Below are 7,500 nucleotides of genomic sequence, written 5' to 3'. Positions count from 1 at the left end.
GGTCCAAACGGGAATGGGATTGAATGTGACTGCTGAAGCCGACATTGAGACCTCTAACGCGGGTAGCTCGGCAGGATTTGACCCGGCGGTTCTGCCGAAGGTCTCACCTTCGAGGGGGGAGCGTCCCGCGTGTTCAGGCCGAATATCGTGCATTGTTAACGGCGGGAAGTGTTCCAAACGTGAATGGGATTGAATGTGACTGCTGAAGCCGACATTGAGGAGACCTCTAACGCGGGTAGCTCGGCCGGATTTGACCGGCGGTTCTGGCGACGGTCTCGCCTTCGAGGGGGGAGCGTCCCGCGTGTTCAGGCCGAATTTTGTGCATTTCCATCGGCGGGAAGAGGTCCAAACGGGAATGGGATTGAATGTGACTGCTGAAGCCGACATTGAGACCTCTAACGCGGGTAGCTCGGCAGGATTTGACCCGGCGGTTCTGCCGAAGGTCTCACCTTCGAGGGGGGAGCGTCCCGCGTGTTCAGGCCGAATATCGTGCATTGTTAACGGCGGGAAGTGTTCCAAAAGGGAATGGGATTGAATGTGACTGCTGAAGCCGACATTGAGACCTCTAACGCGGGTAGCTCGGCCGGATTTGACCCGGCGGTTCTGGCGACGGTCTCGCCTTCGAGGGGGAGCGTCCCGCGTGTTCAGGCCGAATTTTGTGCATTTCCATCGGCGGGAAGAGGTCCAAACGGGAATGGGATTGAATGTGACTGCTGAAGCCGACATTGAGACCTCTAACGCGGGTAGCTCGGCCGGATTTGACCCGGCGGTTCTGCCGAAGGTCTCACCTTCGAGGGGGGGAGCGTCCCGCGTGTTCAGGCCGAGTTTTGTGCATTTCCATCGGCGGGAAGAGGTCCAAACGGGAATGGGATTGAATGTGACTGCTGAAGCCGACATTGAGACCTCTAACGCGGGTAGCTCGCCGGATTTGACCCGGCGGTTCTGCCGAAGGTCTCACCTTCGAGGGGGGAGCGCCCCACCGTGTACAGGCCGATTTTCATGCATTTCCAACCGTGGGAAGGGGTCCGAAAGGGGGATGGGGGGTGAACGTGACTGCTCAACCCGACTTTGAGACCTCTAACGCGGGTAGCTCAGCCGGATTTGACCCGGCGGTTCTGGCGACGGTCTCGCCTTCGAGGGGGGAGCGTCCCGCGTGTTCAGGCCGAATTTTGTGCATTTCCATCGGCGGGAAGAGGTCCAAACGGGAATGGGATTGAATGTGACTGCTGAAGCCGACATTGAGACCTCTAACGCGGGTAGCTCGGCCGGATTTGACCCGGCGGTTCTGCCGAAGGTCTCACCTTCGAGGGGGGAGCGTCCCGCGTGTTCAGGCCGAATTTTGTGCATTTCCATCGCGGGAAGAGGTCCAAACGGGAATGGGATTGAATGTGACTGCTGAAGCCGACATTGAGACCTCTAACGCGGGTAGCTCGGCCGGATTTGACCCGGCGGTTCTGCCGAAGGTCTCACCTTCGAGGGGGGAGCGCCCACCGTGTACAGGCCGATTTTCATGCATTTCCAACCGTGGGAAGGGGTCCGAAAGGGATGGGGGTGAACGTGACTGCTCAACCCGACTTTGAGACCTGTAACGCGGGTAGCTCAGCCGGATTTGACCCGGCGGTTCTGGCGACGGTCTCGCCTTCGAGGGGGGAGCGTCCCGCGTGTTCAGGCCGAATTTTGTGCATTTCCATCGGCGGGAAGAGGTCCAAACGGGAATGGGATTGAATGTGACTGCTGAAGCCGACATTGAGACCTCTAACGCGGGTAGCTCGGCCGGATTTGACCCGGCGGTTCTGCCGAAGGTCTCACCTTCGAGGGGGGAGCGTCCCGCGTGTTCAGGCCGAATTTTGTGCATTTCCATCGGCGGGAAGAGGTCCAAACGGGAATGGGATTGAATGTGACTGCTGAAGCCGACATTGAGACCTCTAACGCGGGTAGCTCGGCCGGATTTGACCCGGCGGTTCTGCCGAAGGTCTCACCTTCGAGGGGGGAGCGCCCACCGTGTACAGGCCGATTTTCATGCATTTCCAACCGTGGGAAGGGGTCCGAAAGGGGATGGGGGTGAACGTGACTGCTCAACCCGACTTTGAGACCTGTAACGCGGGTAGCTCAGCCGGATTTGACCCGGCGGTTCTGGCGACGGTCTCGCCTTCGAGGGGGGGAGCGCCCCGCGTGTTCAGGCCGAATTTTGTGCATTTCCATCGGCGGGAAGAGGTCCAAACGGGAATGGGATTGAATGTGACTGCTGAAGCCGACATTGAGACCTCTAACGCGGGTAGCTCGGCAGGATTTGACCCGGCGGTTCTGCCGAAGGTCTCACCTTCGAGGGGGGAGCGCCCACCGTGTACAGGCCGATTTTCATGCATTTCCAACCGTGGGAAGGGGGCCGAAAGGGGATGGGGGTGAATGTGACTGCTCAACCCGACTTTGAGGCATCTAACCCGGGTAGCTCAGCCGGGTTTGACCCGGCGGTTCTGCCGACTGCCTCGCCTTCGAGGGGGGAGCGTCCCCCGTGTACAGGCCGATTTTCATGCATTTCGAACCGTGGGAAGTGGCCCAAAAGGGGATGGGGGTGAATGTGACTGCTCAACCCGACTTTGGCGCTTCCGAGCCGGGTAGCCCGGCCGGGTTTGACCCGGCGGTTCTGCCGTCGGTCTCGCCTTCGAGGGCGGAGCCTCCCCCGTGTACAGGCCGATTTTCATGCATTTGCAACGGTGGGAAGTTGCCCAAAAGTCGATGGGAGTGAATGTGACTGCTCAACCCGACTTTGAGACTTTTAAGCCGGGTAGCTCAGCCGGGTTTGACCCGGCGGTTCTGCCGACGGTCTCGCCTTCGAGGGGGGAGCCTCCCCCGTGTACAGGCCGATTTTCGTGCATTTCCAACGGTGGGAAGAGGTTCAAAAGGGGGATGGGAGTGAATGTGACTGCTCAACCCGACTCTGAGGCTTCTAACCCGGGTAGCTCGGCCGGGTTTGATCCGGCGGTTCTGCCGACGGTCTCGTCTTCGAGGCCGGTGCCTCCCCGTGTACAGGCCGATTTTCGTGCATTTCCAACGGTGGGAAGTGGTCCAAAAGGGAATGGGGGTGGACGTGTCTGCTCATACCGACTTTGAGACTTGTAAGCCGGGTAGCTCAGCCGGGTTTGACCCGGCGGTTCTGCCGACGGTCTCGCCTTCGAGGGGGGAGCCTCCCCCGTGTACAGGCCGATTTCCGTGCATTTCCAACGGTGGGAAGAGGTTCAAAAGGGGATGGGAGTGAATGTGACTGCTCAACCCGACTCTGAGGCTTCTAACCCGGGTAGCTCGGCCGGGTTTGATCCGGCGGTTCTGCCGACGGTCTCGTCTTCGAGGCCGGTGCCTCCCCCGTGTACAGGCCGATTTTCGTGCATTTCCAACGGTGGGAAGAGGTTCAAAAGGGGATGGGGGTGAATGCGACTGCTCAACCCGACTCTGAGGCTTCTAACCCGGGTAGCCCGGCCGGGTTTGACCCGGCGGTTCTGCCGTCGGTCTCGCCTTCGAGGCGGAGCCTCCCCCGTGTACAGGCCGATTTTCATGCATTTGCAACGGTGGGAAGTTGCCCAAAAGTCGATGGGAGTGAATGTGACTGCTCAACCCGACTTTGAGACTTTTAAGCCGGGTAGCTCAGCCGGGTTTGACCCGGCGGTTCTGCCGACGGTCTCGCCTTCGAGGGGGGAGCCTCCCCCGTGTACAGGCCGATTTTCGTGCATTTCCAACGGTGGGAAGAGGTTCAAAAGGGGATGGGAGTGAATGTGACTGCTCAACCCGACTCTGAGGCTTCTAACCCGGGTAGCTCGGCCGGGTTTGATCCGGCGGTTCTGCCGACGGTCTCGTCTTCGAGGCCGGTGCCTCCCCCGTGTACAGGCCGATTTTCGTGCATTTCCAACGGTGGGAAGTGGTCCAAAAGGGAATGGGGGTGGACGTGTCTGCTCATACCGACTTTGAGACTTGTAAGCCGGGTAGCTCAGCCGGGTTTGTTCCGGCGGTTCTGCCGACGGTCTCGTCATCGAGGGGGGAGCCTCCCCCGTGTCCAGGCCGATTTTCATGCATTTCCAACCGTGGGAAGTGGTCCAAAAGGGAATGGGGGTGAATGTGACTGCTCATACCGACTTTGAGACTTTTAAGCCGGGTAGCTCAGCCGGGTTTGACCCGGCGGTTCTGCCGACGGTCTCGCCTTCGAGGGGGAGCGTCCCCCGTGTTCAGGCCGAATTTTGTGCATTTCGAACCGTGGGAAGTTGCCCAAAAGTCGATGGGAGTGAATGTGACTGCTCAACCCGACTTTGAGACTTGTAAGCCGGGTAGCTCAGCCGGGTTTGACCCGGCGGTTCTGCCGACGGTCTCGTCTTCGAGGCGGGTGCCTCCCCCGTGTACAGGCCGATTTTCATGCATTTCGTACCGTGGGAAGCGGTCCAAAAGGGGATGGGAGTGAACGTGACTGCTCATACCGACTTTGGCGCTTCCGAGCCGGGTAGCTCAGCCGGGTTTGACCCGGCGGGTCTGCCGACGGTCTCGCCTTCGAGGGGGGAGCGTCCCCCGTGTTCAGGCCGAATCTTGTGCATTTCGAACCGTGGGAAGTTGCCCAAAAGTCGATGGGAGTGAATGTGACTGCTCAACCCGACTTTGAGACTTGTAAGCCGGGTAGCTCAGCCGGGTTTGACCCGGCGGTTCTGCCGACGGTCTCGTCTTCGAGGCGGATGCCACCCCCGTGTACAGGCCGATTTTCGTGCATTTCCAACCGTGGGAAGTGGTCTAAAAGTCGATGGGAGTGAACGTGACTGCTCAACCCGACTCTGAGGCTTCTAACCCGGGTAGCTCGGCCGGGTTTGACCCGGCGGTTCTGCCGACGGTCTCGTCTTCGAGGCGGGTGCCTCCCCCGTGTACAGGCCGATTTTCGGTGCATTTCGAACCGTGGGAAGTGGTCTAAAAGTCGATGGGAGTGAACGTGACTGCTCAACCCGACTTTGAGACTTGTAAGCCGGGTAGCTCAGCCAGGTTTGACCCGGCGGTTCTGCCGACGGTCTCGCCTTCGAGGGCGGACCCTCCCCCGTGTACAGGCCGGTTTTCGTGCATTTCGAACCGTGGGAAGTGATCCAAAAGGGAATGGGGGTGAACGTGACTGCCCAACCCGGCTTTGAGACTTGTAAGCCGGGTAGCTCAGCCGGGTTGGACCCGGCGGTTCTGCCGACGGTCTCGACTTCGAGGCGGGTGCCTCCCCCGTGTACAGGCCGATTTTCATGCATTTGCAACGGTGGGAAGTTGCCCAAAAGTCGATGGGAGTGAATGTGACTGCTCAACCCGACTTCGAGACTTGTAAGCCGGGTAGCTCAGCCGGGTTTGACCCGGCGGTTCTGCCGACGGTCTCGCCTTCGAGGGGGGAGCCTCCCCCGTGTACAGGCCGATTTTCGTGCATTTCCAACGGTGGGAAGAGGTTCAAAAGGGGATGGGAGTGAATGTGACTGCTCAACCCGACTTTGGCGCTTCCGAGCCGGGTAGCTCAGCCGGGTTTGACCCGGCGGGTCTGCCGACGGTCTCGTCTTCGAGGCGGGTGCCTCCCCCGTATACAGGCCGATTTTCATGCATTTCGAACCGTGGGAAGTGGTCCAAAAGGGAATGGGGGTGGACGTGTCTGCTCATACCGACTTTGAGACTTGTAAGCCGGGTAGCTCAGCGGGTTTGTTCCGGCGGTTCTGCCGACGGTCTCGTCTTCGAGGCGGGTGCCTCCCCCGTGTACAGGCCGATTTTCGTGCATTTCGAACCGTGGGAAGTGGTCCAAAAGGGGATGGGAGTGAATGTGACTGCTCAACCCGACTTTGGCGCTTCCGAGCCGGGTAGCTCAGCCGGGTTTGACCCGGCGGGTCTGCCGACGGTCTCGTCTTCGAGGCGGGTGCCTCCCCCGTATACAGGCCGATTTTCATGCATTTCGAACCGTGGGAAGTGGTCCAAAAGGGAATGGGGGTGGACGTGTCTGCTCATACCGACTTTGAGACTTGTAAGCCGGGTAGCTCAGCCGGGTTTGATCCTGCGGTTCTGCCGACGGTCTCGCCTTCGAGGGGGGAGCCTCCCCCGTGTTCAGTCCGATTTCCATGCATTTCCAACCGTGGGAAGTTGCCCAAAAAGGGGATGGGAGTGAATGTGACTGCTCAACCCGACTTTGGCGCTTCCGAGCCGGTTTAGCACAGCCGGGTTTGACCCGGCGGTTCTGCCGACAGTCTCCTCTTCGAGGCGGGTGCCTCCCCCGTGTACAGGCCGATTTCCGTGCATTTCGAACCGTGGGAAGTGGTCCAAACGTCGATGGGAGTGAATGTGACTGCTCAACCCGACTTGGCGCTTCCGAGCCGGGTAGCTCAGCCGGGTTTGACCCGGCGGTTCTGCCGACGGTCTCGTCTTCGAGGCGGGTGCCTCCCCCGTGTACAGGCCGATTTTCATGCATTTGGAACCGTGGGAAGTGGTCCAAAAGGAATGGGGGTGGACGTGACTGCTCATACCGACTTTGAGACTTGTAAGCCGGGTAGCTCGGCCGGGTTTGACCCGGCGGTTCTGCCGACGGTCTCGCCTTCGAGGGGGGAGCCTCCCCCGTGTTCAGTCCGATTTTCGTGCATTTCCCACGGTGGGAAATGGTATCTTTCATTACGGGGACAAGGGTCTGAAGCGGTGAAGTCAGTAACCGGCATAGTTAAGGAAAGGGTTCGAATTTTCTCAACAGTACGAAAAAGTGAGCAGGGAAGCTAGAGAAGGTGTCAGTGAGTCCCAAACGAGTGAACCGCAAAACTTAGTGGAAATGCCCGAAAGCGTTTTAAAGGGTGAAATCGGGAACGAGGAAATGATGGGAAAGTGCCTGAAAGTGCTAAATGAGTAAACAGAAAAACGAAGAAAAATGTTTGAAAAGAAGAAGTGAGTAACCAGGAAAACTTAGAAAAATGTTCAAAACGAAGAAATCAGTAACCAGGAAAACTTAGAAAAATGATCAAAAAGAAGAAATGAGTAACCAGGAAAACTTAGAAAAATGTTTAAAAAGAAGAAATCAGTAACCAGGAAAACTTAGGAAAATGTTTAAAAGAAGAAATCAGTAACCAGAAAAACTGCGAAAAATGTTTAAAAAGAAGAAATGAGTAACCAGAAAAACTTAGAAAAATGTTTAAAAAGAAGAAATCAGTAACCAGGAAAACTTAGAAAAATGTTTAAAAAGAAGAAATCAGTAACCAGGAAAACTTAGAAAAATGTTTAAAAAGAAGAAATCAGTAACCAGGAAAACTTAGAAAAATGTTATAAAAGAAGAAGTGAGTAACCAGAAAAACTTAGAAAAATGTTTAAAAAGAAGAAATCAGTAACCAGAAAAACTGCGAAAAATGTTTAAAAGAAGAAATCAGTAACCAGACAAACTGCGAAAAATGTTTAAAAAGAAGAAATCAGTAACCAGGAAAACTTAGAAAAATGTTTAAAAGAAGAAGTGAGTAACCAGAAAAACTTAGAAAAATGTTTAAAAGA

This window comes from Chiloscyllium punctatum, unplaced genomic scaffold (assembly GCF_047496795.1).
Source record: "Chiloscyllium punctatum isolate Juve2018m unplaced genomic scaffold, sChiPun1.3 scaffold_1403, whole genome shotgun sequence".
NCBI lineage: Eukaryota > Metazoa > Chordata > Chondrichthyes > Orectolobiformes > Hemiscylliidae > Chiloscyllium > Chiloscyllium punctatum.
This window is presented reverse-complemented; position numbering follows the sequence as displayed.